This window comes from Ascaphus truei (assembly GCF_040206685.1).
Source record: "Ascaphus truei isolate aAscTru1 chromosome 13 unlocalized genomic scaffold, aAscTru1.hap1 SUPER_13_unloc_5, whole genome shotgun sequence".
NCBI classification, from domain to species: domain Eukaryota; kingdom Metazoa; phylum Chordata; class Amphibia; order Anura; family Ascaphidae; genus Ascaphus; species Ascaphus truei.
The window spans coordinates 803,581-814,725 of record NW_027453849.1 but is presented as its reverse complement, the minus strand read 5'-3'; the positions used below and the strand labels follow the sequence as shown (position 1 = coordinate 814,725).

The following is an 11,145-nucleotide window of genomic DNA, read 5'->3' as shown; positions in this document are numbered from 1 at the left end:
CGTCCCATAACCCTGCTGAATTCAGATTATAAAATTGTGGCAAAAGTGATAATGCAAAGACTGAAGCCTTTCTTATGTAAATTGGTGGAAGAGGAGCAGGTGTGTGGTGTACCAGGGAGACAGATGGTAGGGAATCTAATTCTCCTGAGGGATTTAATTTGGTATTGTTTGGAGCGGAAACAACCACTAGTTATTGCAAATATTGATTTTGAGAAGGCTTATGATCTTTTGTCTCATGCCTTTTTGTTTAAAGTTCTGGGAAAGTTAGGAATACCAATGGAAATCGTTAGATGGATAGGAAGTTTATATAAAGGTATTAACAGTAGAGTTTTAGTAAACGGCTGCTTTACTGAGAAAATTTGGGTGAAATCAGGGGTAAGGCAGGGGTGTCCTCTGTCCCCGTTGGCGTTTATTTGCGCTATAGAGCCTTTGTTGCAGACTATCAGAGCGGACAAGGTGGTGAGAGGGGTTGAAATCCCAGGGAGTGGGGGAAGAAACGTCAAAGTCCTACTGCACCGACACACTTTATTCGAGCAAATACCCGGTATGTACCTGGCAGATACCTGGAATGCGCCACTCCTCACCTCTGACAAGCCCCGTTGCATTTGCCTTCCCAGCCTGGGTTCATGCCTGGCTGACGGGCGGCTGATCTGTTAAATGATAATGATTAGGATTTAATAGGCTGCAATGCTTCGCGTGTCTACCAAATGGCATAAATTCCTGAATTGTAATGCATTATATATTTATATACTGTGCAGTATTGCAGCCAGAGGGAATAAAATGCTTCAATCCCTGCTTGGAAAATACCTCAATGCACTCTGGCAGAAAACAGTCACAAACCTCAATACACCCGGGTATACCCGAATTCGTGGGACTAGCCAAGCTCGAATAAAGTGTGTCGCCAGTGTAGGTTACATGGACGACCTAACCCTGGTGTGTACTACACAGGCGGCTCTTCATAGAGCGCAGTTACATATTGATACCTTTTGTCACGCTTCAGGGCTGAGAGTGAATTGGGGGAAAAGTGCTTGTAAGGCCTTTGGGGATTGGCATGATTTAGGAAAGTGTGGGATCCCTGTGGAAGGGGAACAGCTAAGACTGCTAGGGGTTTATTTTGATGAGGACTTTACAGGTGTTACGCCGGTGCTGCCCGCAGACCAGACCTGTTCCTTTCACTGAGGTGAGGAACGTATAGAAGCACGCACCCGCAGCAAAGGGAGCGTGTCCGGAGTGTGCTGATTTGGCGTTGCCAGGCCAGGTGTATTTAGCTAGCAATACTTGCCGGTACCGGTGTAGAAATGCCGTTGTCATTGCCGTTAGCCAAGGTCTGGTATTGGAGAATTCCGGAAGGTCGTTTGTCCAAGCAGGGGTCAAGAGCCAGAGAGAGACGTCCGCCAAGCCAAGTCGTAACCTGAGAGAATAAGAGAGAAAACGCCAGAGTAGTAATCCAAGTGAAAACTATGTCGAGCAATGAATGATAGGAAGGACTGGCATTATAAAGTGTGGCTGACCAATCAGAAGTGAAGGCAGACCTGGAGGACTGCGTGGAGCCATCCTGGATAGGTTCCCTTGATTGGCAGGCAGGTGAGGACTCTTGTCTTGACAGGAGATCTTATTCCTGTGTTGGGGGCGGGTCTTCACTGCCAGAGCAGTGAATAAATTAACTTCGCCCGGCGCGCGCTGTTCAGGCGCGCGCCCGAGCAACATGGCGGCCGCGTGAGGTACTGCTGGAAGCCGAGGACGACGGGGAACCCCCAGAACCGCCGGAGGTGAGTGGCGCTGGCGAGGGATGCGCGCCACGGCAGCAGGAGGGAATATATGAGCAGAGGAACCAGGGCGCGAACGCCGCGATCACTGATTCCTTACAACAGGGGAGTCAAATTGGGTAAAGGTAGGGGAAAGAATAGAAAAAAAAATCAATTTTTGGACCCTAAGGAAGCTTTCTATGGAAGGGAAGATATTGGTGACAAAGGCGGTGTTGGTACCAATTTTACTTCATATAGGGCTGGTGTTTCCCCCCGAGGATACAAAGGCGGCCTGTTTAGCAAGGTATGCGGCAGGGGGTATGTTAAGGAGGCTGGGTCTGTTCAGGACAGATTTGAGGAGGCCACTCTGTTTTGTGACCCCAGATAATTATAGGGTCATTGAACATTTCATAAGAGGTTTTAATTTAAGGGATGTAGAAAAGTCCTTATGGGAAGATCACAGGAAAATAAGGGCTGTGATTCTGGACAGAGACAGTTATGAATGCTGCGGAAATCTGAATATTTCACAATTAAAACTGATGTGGAAGAACATAGATTTCAAGGGTCTATCTAATATTCACAAAGATATTGCTTGGATGGCTGTGCACAAGTGTCTGCCAGTCCGAGTCTTCCAAAAGAGACGACGTATGACAGTGTCGGATAGGTGTCCAAGAGAAGGATGTGGTGGCGTAGAAGACATAGTACATTTATTTTTGAACTGTTCTTTTGTGAGGGCTGTGTGGAAAAACCTAGCGAAGCTAATTAGAGATCTAGGAGGAATCCATATATTGGAGTTTAATATGATGCTTTATGGGTTAAGTGAGTTAAAAGGGCAAAAAGGTTGGGTACTATGGAAAATAATAAATTGTGTAAAAGAGGTTGTGTGGATGGTGAGAAGTATGATGATATTCAATAATGAAACGTTAGATGTGAAAGCATGTACTAGGATAATTTTAAGTAAAATGTATACATACTACTTGTTGGATCAGAAAAGGTTGGGGAAAGTGGAAAGTGATGCATTGTGGAAAGTGAATAGCTGGAATAAGATGGTTGTGTGTTAGAAGAGTCAACTAGAGAGAAGGAGGAGGAGGGGTTTGTAACTTGTGTGAATTTGAAGAAGTTTTTGCCAGATCATAAGAAAAAAGGGGATTGTAAATCGTGAGATAATGTGAATTACCTTTGGGAATGATAATTCGAGGAGGTAATAGAAAAAGTGTTTGAATTTACCGGTTATGAGTTGTGTGAGTGGGAATGGAAGTGAGCGAATGCGTTTGCTTTTACAGAAAGGGAAAGAGCGTATTTATGAGGAAGAGTTTGAGTTTTTTTGAGAAGTACAGTAGTACAGTCTGGGTCCCTTTACGTGGAGTTACCGGAGAGAAGAGGTGGGCCGGTGCTCCCCTCCACGGCGGGTGCCGTGGGGGAAAAGCATACGGAAATGTATGGAAGGGAGGGATGGCTGGGAAGGAAGAATGGTGACAGAATGGGATGAAAGAGTGTGTAATTGTGATTTTGAACAGTAATTTTCTGTGGGGAAAGAAAGGAGGAAGAAAATGTAACTATAGCATGTTTTGTGTCTTGTTAATGTAATATGGCTGTAAAAAATTATGTGTTTTTTTGGTTGTAAAAAAAAAGTCTGTAAATTTAAAAAAGGTGTTGAATAAAGGAAAGTAAAAAACAAAAAACCACGATCCTGCAGGTGATAACACAAATGTTTGCATGGAATGGCCTAAGCTGATCCTTGCTGCAGGTTCTGGCTCAGATACTAGGCCTCAGCTACTGTGGTGCTTGCCGATGCTGCTGCTGCCGCTGCTGCTGCACCAATGACCAAGCTGCTCTCTCCACAAGGGTGACACTTGTCTTGGGACAGGGCTAGTTGCCCCCCAGCGCCATTCCAACTCATACTAACCTGGCAGGGGAGTACATTATGCAGCCACGATCCTGCAGGTGGCTCTCCCAGGGCGAGGCTTGCTCATTGCACTTGGAGCTAACTGACCTCTGCGATTTCCCCACATGCGGGAAACTCGACTGCACAATTTCTGGTAGTGGGGGACTGCGTGCGCGCTCTCCCCTGTTTTTGGACTGTTAGAAAAAACAGAAACAAAAATCAACAACAACAACCACCACCACCCACAGCACAGGTGTTTGTTCAGACAAGCTGCTATTGCCACTGCTTGGGCTTTGGGCCCGGTCAATAACTGTGGCATAAAAGGAGCACCCACCCACCAACTAGCCAGGTAGCAACATCTCAAACAGGGAGAAATTACAATTAGGCACCTGCGCAGACATTTAGGAATAAATTCAGGTGGATTGGGAAATACGGAAACACATATAATTCATGAAAAAAACATTCTAAACAAAAAGGGCCAAGAACTGTAGAATATGAGTCGCTGCTGCAGCAGCAGTAAAAATGTATCCCTCTCTTTCCAATGTCCACCTCTCTGGCTGATTGTTTTCTTTTCTTTTTTTGGTTTGAGATACGAATCTCTCTATTATTATACTGAGATAAGTGCAATACACAATGTATAGGTGATTACAAAGTCACAATTGTATGTTTGATGCCTTTTGAAATATTGTATAAAGCAGCACATTTACAAACAAATCTGGATTCATTTTTTTTTTTTAAATGGCCGTTCCTTGCAGGATATGGGGTTTTTATTTTACCCCCTCCCCACCCTAGTTCTACATGGTATGTCTGGGTCTCTGTAGCCAGACCACCCCATGTGATGATATCACAAAGGGAGTATACAGTACGTTCTAGAGTTTCTAGGCTCCAAAGTAACAAAGAGCGGCATTTAAAACCAACAGATTGCAGACTATCTGCTGAGCGGTGCAAAAAACAATATCTATCTATCTATCTATCTATCTCTATCCAGGGAGCAGCAGACAGTGTTAGCTTGCTTCTATATTTATGCAAATGCCATGTAAGCAGCCATGCTGGTAAAGGGCAAAGTGTCAAGTGTGCCAGCAGGACAGGGCACCTCTCCCTTTTTATGCAGCAGCAGCAGCAGCAGAGAGAGTGCCAGCAGGTAGGGAAGATGAAGGAAGCCACCCCAGAAATATGGTGTCCCCCTGTCCCCCTCTCCGCCAGCTGAAATGACAGAGCTGAGCGGTGTTCAAAGTGATTGCTTCTTCCTTTTAAAACCAAGAAGAAGTACCTTGCGGCGAAGCTTGGCTTCTCTGGGTGCTTCTCGGATGGGCGGGGGAGGGGCTTTGCTTCTAGGGAGGGGATGTCTTCGATCTATGTTGTTTGACAGATACAGGACAGATTTGAGGAGGCCACTCTGTTTTGTGACCCCAGATAATTATAGGGTCATCGAACATTTCATAAGAGGTTTTAATTTAAGGGATGTAGAAAAGTCCTTATGGGAAGATCATAGGAAAATAAGGGCTGTGATTCTGGAGAGAGACAGTTATGAATGCTGCGGAAATCTGAATATTTCACAACTAAAACTGATGTGGAAGAACATAGATTTCAAGGGTCTATCTAATATTCACAAAGATATTGCTTGGATGGCTGTGCACAAGTGTCTGCCAGTCCGAGTCTTTCTAAAAAGGCGACGTATGACAGTGTCGGATAGGTGTCCAAGGGAAGGGTGTGGTGGAGTAGAAGACATAGTACATTTATTTTGGAACTGTTCTTTTGTGAGGGCTGTGTGGAAAAACCTATCGAAGCTAATTAGAGATTTAGGAGGAATCCATATATTGGAGTTTAATATGATGCTTTATGGGTTAAGTGAGTTAAAAGGGGAAAAAGGTTGGGTATTATGGAAAATAATGAATTGTGTGAAAGAGGTTGTGTGGATGGTAAGAAGTATGATGATATTCAATAATGAAACGTTAGATGTGAAAGCATGTACTAGGATTATTTTAAGTAAAATGTATACGTACTACTTGTTGGATCAGAAAAGGTTGGGGAAAATGGAAAGTGATGCATTATGGAAAGTGAATAGCTGGAATAAGATGGTTGTGTGTTAGAAGAGTCAACTAGAGAGAAGGAGGAGGAGGGGTTTGTAACTTGTGTGGTTTTGAAGTATGTTCTGCCAGATCGTAAGGCAAAAGGGGGTTGTACATCGTGAGATAATGTGAATTACCTTTGGGAATGAGAATTGAGGAGGTAATAGAAAAAGTGTTTGAATCTACCGGTTATGAGTTGTGTGAGTGGGAATGGAAGTGAGCGAATGCGTTTGCTTTTACGGAAAGGGAAAGAGCGTATTTATGAGGAAGAGTTTTAGTTTTTTTTGAGAAGTACAGTAGTACAGTCTGGGTCCCTTTACGTGGAGTTACCGGAGAGAAGAGGTGGGCCGGTGCTCCCCTCCACGGCGGGTGCCGTGGGGGAAAAGCATACGGAAATGTATGGAAGGGAGGGATGGCTGGGAAGGAAGAATGGTGACAGAATGGGATGAAAGAGGGTGTAATTGTGATTTTGAACAGTAATTTTCTGTGGGGAAAGGAAGGAGGAAGAAAATGTAAATATAGCATGTTTTGTGTCTTGTTAATGTTATATGGCTGTAAAAATGATGTGTTTTTTTGGTTGTCAAAAAGTCTGTAAATTTAAAAAAGGTGTTGAATAAAAAAGTTTAAAAAAAAAAAAAAAAAGTGTCGAAGCTCCTCTGCAGTGTTTACGAGGGATTACTGTGAGCCCAAGTTTCATGCTGGAAGAAAAGCCTTTGGTGATACATCTTTATAACCCGTACGTGGAGAAGAAGGATATCGAGTGCTTTCTGAGCAGGTACTGCACCTCGGTGAAAGGTGGAGTGGAGGTACAGAACCTATACGGGATGTTTAACGGAAAGAGGAGGTACTGGGTCCGTTTCAAACCGGACCCATCGTGTATAGGGGGAGTTCTTCACCCCCCTGGAAGCTTCAGTATCGGTGGTAACAGAGGATTTTTGAGCTACCCAGGCCAGCCTATATTTTGTAGGAAATGTTATCGTTTTGGTCACACGAAGGAATACTGTGAGAGAGATGGTTTTGTTTGTCGCAATTGTGGCAAAGAAGGACACACGGCCTTTAATTGCAAAGACCCCAAAAGATGTGACCTCTGTGGTGAAAGTGGACATTTGGCGAGACAATGTAAAAAGCGGACTTATGCGCAGGCCACAGAGATGAGGATGTCTGAAGATTTTCCAGGAACGGATGAGGGGACCCGGGAGGGGGTGGGTGTGGTACAGGTGGAGGCGGTTTCTTTGTCAAGCAGAGAGAGAGACGCTCAGGAAAAAAAGGAGGAAGATTTGTTTTTGGATGCTGTTGCTCAGAACTTTATTGGGGGAAGGAAGAGGGGGGAGGGTGTGGGCAGGTTTTGAAAAAAAGTATGGAGGTTGAAGATGTACAGGGTAAGAAAGAGACAGGGGGAGTAGAAGTAGAAACCTGGTGGGGAGTCCTAGTTGGGCAGAAAGTATGGAAATACAAGATGTACAAGGAAAGGGGGAGATTTCCCAAGAGGAGGTGGAGGAAATGGAAGTAGGAGAAAAGAAATCACAAAAACGGAAAAATCAGCAAAGAAAAGAGGGTAACCAAGATAGAGAGGAGGAAAGTAGAGGAGGACCCAGGGAGAAGGTTGAGAGGGTATGTGGGGAACAGGCAGAAGAAGTACCAAGTAAGAGTACTTTACAGGAGAAAATGCTAGAGTTTGAGAAGGCAGTAGGGGAGGTAAAGTTTTGGACAAGAATTTTTAGAAAACAACATGTAGGGAGTACAGAACAGCAAATAATAGAGAGGCTAGACAAACTAATGCATCATAGGAAAAACATTACAAAAGGGGAATACGAGGAATTGAAAAAAGAGCATATACAGTTGGTGGAGATAAAGGAGGGCAGAGCAGTCCCAATCGAAGGAGAAGAGGGGAAGTTTTTATTGGGTGAAATTGAGGATATTAGTGAGGAGGAAATTAGTAAGGAGGAGGATATTCGGGAGGAGAAGGAAGTAGAAAAGCGGGTAAGGTCCCCAGAGGTGACCCTGGTGAGCTCGGCAGAGGTGACAGTGGTGGAGGAGACCCCGGAAAGTAGTATGCCAGTGAAAAGGGAGAATGAGGGTAGTGAAGTTAAGGGAAACCCAGGTGTTGTAGGGACAAAATCTCTGGGAATTGCACCTGTAATAGATGGGAGCAGTGGGAGTGATTGGGGAGAGATCTCCTCGTCTGAAAGTGGAGGAAGTAGAGAGCAAAGACTAGAAAAGAAATAAGAAAAGGTGGGAGGGATAGAAGTTGTTAGTAGCAGTGGATGTGAATCAAGTAAGCAAGAGGCAAGGGGGTTAGAGGCACCAAAACGGATGGTGAGTGGAGCAAGCAGGAGTGAGAGTGAAGGAGGGAAAATATCAGCAGGAGAAAAGGAAAGTAAAAAGAAACAACAAGGGGAGAAAAAGGAATTGGAAAGGAAAAGACGATATAATGCGAGCTTAACAGGACATGGGGTTTTAACAAGGGCGTTAGCAAAAGTAAAACCGGGAGATAAGCCAGAGGCAGTAAGGGATATGGAAAAGGCGATGAAAGCGTATGAAATAGTATTGGGAGCTAGACCGTGGAAGGCATACCCGGATGTTTAGAGAGATATAAGAGAATTTACGTTGGGATAGATCAATGTAAAGTTTATTTCAGAACTTTAAGATTGGGTGGGGGTTATTTGTGAGTTTGAAGATATATATGTTTTATTGCGTTTATGCTTGGGAATACCCAATGTTGTAACAGTTATTTCTGTGGAAATAAAAACCTTTAAAAAAAAAAAAAAAAAAAAAAAAAAAGCCACGATCCTGCAGGTGGCTCTCCCAGGGCGAGGCTTGCTCATTGCACTTGGAGCTAGCTGACCTCTGCGATTTCCCCACATGCGGGAAACTCGACTGCACAATTTCTGGTAGTGGGGGACTGCGTGCGCGCTCTCCCCTGTTTTTGGACTGTTAGAAAAAACAGAAACAAAAATCAACAACAACAACAACCACCACCACCACCCACAGCACAGGTGTTTGTTCAGACAAGCTGCTATTGCCACTGCTTGGGCTTTGAACCTGGTCAATGTTAGACTTATGGCACTTCAGATATGGAGGATTTTTGGGGTGCAAATAAAAGGTTAAAAAAAAAAAGTATCAGAGATATGCAAGTTGTGATACATCTCAAAAGAATCTGTGCACCATGTAACTCCCCCAACTCCTCCTACTGACTCTCCCCAAGGTGCATGCTGGGGCAGAGACGCAGACTGTGATACATCTCATTATAATCTGTGCACCATGTAACTCCTCCCCAACTCCTCCTACTGATTCTCCCCATGGTGCATGCTGGGACAGATGCAGAATGTGATACATCTCATTATAATCTGTGCACCATGTAACTCCCCCCCAACTCCTCCTACTGACTCTCCCCAATGTACAAGCTGAGGAAGATGGGGCACAATTTGGAGCAAAAGGCTTAGATACAGTAAATACAGTAAGTGCAGGGTTTTGCTCCAAAATTGCCTTGATACATAGACCACAGAGAGAGAGCTTCAAATGTGTTTAAAAAGGAGAAATACTGAGCCTGGCCTTAGTAGGAGCTGACAAATGACTGATTGTATCCGTGCAGGTGGTGTTATTTATTCTGTTTGACATACACAGTAACTTCTCAGCGTTTTACATGTGACATACATAAGGGGATGATACTTTATCTTGCCATGAAGTCAATGCATTTGAACCCAGTGATACAGTATGTTGATCCCACTGCTGTCAGTGGCACTGTCCATATGTGTACTTGTGTCACCCAATGTACGTAATACAATGTATCACAGCAGCTGTGATTTTTATGACTGCTACTCTACTGTAGTTAACCACTTCTCAACCCCTTGAAATTAAATGTCAAAGTAACTGATTTCTCTATTATGACATCACGAGACAGCATCATTGAGCCTCCTAGGAGATGCCAGCAGCCGTGTTCTGTAATGACATCATGGAATCGCCTTAGAGACTGAGATAAATACACAAATGTAAACTTGTTTGTGCGTGACTTGAATTAGTTCCCGAAGGAAACCGGTAGTTTCGTGGACATCTCAGAGATAGGAAAAGTGTGGTGCTGTACAGAGAGACTAATTATCTCCACCTTAACTCTGTATCATGGCAGGTAGGAAGCAACATGACCTTTAAATACTGTACCAAAAAAGAAATGGATAATATCTATATTTTTGAATTGTTTACTTGCACAATGTTTTATGGGGTACAGAACAGATAATATGACCCTATCAATGGATGGGAAAAAGAAGACGGATGGGGGGGGGGGGGGTAGACAACACACAAGGGGTTAGGTACGTGGCCTTGATCGGATAATATTTTTTTTATAAATGTCAAAACTGATCTCTTATAGATACATACACACATTTTTTTTATTGTATTTACTTTTATATCTGGCTTGTAATTCAAAATCTTAAATGATTTGAACAGTAATGTATAGAAAAGAACACATGTACTGTATACATAAATGTCAAAGCGGCAAACGTCTATGGGATCTATGGGATAGTAAAAAAAGACACAGGGACCTTAGTGTATACAGTAGGATTAGTTATGTATAAGGCGTGCTTTTTCCTTGCCCTAAGTTTAGGTCAATAACTATTGGACCAATTCTACACCCTGGGGTGTAATGTTCGACTACTTTCAGCCATATCCTTAAATTATTGTCTACAGCAGTGTTTTTCAACCACGGATCCTAGGAACCCTAGGATTCCCCGGGCATCCCTAAAGAGTTCGCTGTAATTTCAGGTCATTTTAAAATTGTACTTAATACAGAAGAATTTACAGTACAATGCATCAGATCTTAGAAGCGCTATTAGAGAGGGTTGGGGTTCCTCACACTTCATCTGATCTCAGACACGCTATTAGATAGGGTTGGGATATATTACAATGCATCTCATCTTAGACTCGCTGTTAGAGAGGGTTGGGGTCCCACAGAATTTCACATTGGGTTCCTTAACCAAAAAAAGGTTGGAAACCACTACTCTACAGTTATGCAAAGGCCCCCAAAAAAACAAAGCCACAAAACGAGGGCAGAATCTGCCACTTGATTTACAGATATAGCTGACCTGAGTGCTCCTCCAGATACCTCAATATACCAGACATGTCTCAGAATACCACACCATAATATTACCACAAACTACCACTGTAGGAACAGGCAATTTTTATTTTTTTATTTTTAAAGATCCAGTTCCGAAAGCTATGGTAAATCTACAATTGTCATTGTGTTCAGAGGTGGACATGAAAGCAGGTGATGGACTGCACAAGTTATATATGTCAGTTGCCACTTGGTGTCGAAAACTACCTAGGAATAGTTTTCTGTCTGTGTTACATCCCAGCACATCATTAATGTGTGTATATATATATATATATATATATATATATATATATATATATATATATATATATATATATATATATATGCTGTGAGTGGGTTTAC

The 11,145-nt window shown here is 43.2% G+C and overlaps 1 non-coding gene and 1 pseudogene across 1 annotated transcript; both read left to right on the top strand.

Annotated features, from left to right (window-relative positions):
- The first annotated feature begins 3,643 nt into the window (after nt 1-3,643).
- On the top strand, nt 3,644-3,816 carry LOC142474108 (U1 spliceosomal RNA; annotated as a pseudogene).
- A 4,642-nt stretch (nt 3,817-8,458) lies between these two features.
- On the top strand, nt 8,459-8,622 carry LOC142474110 (U1 spliceosomal RNA). Its single transcript, XR_012790121.1, has one exon. It is a non-coding gene; the product is annotated as a U1 spliceosomal RNA (small nuclear RNA).
- The last annotated feature ends 2,523 nt before the right edge of the window (nt 8,623-11,145 follow it).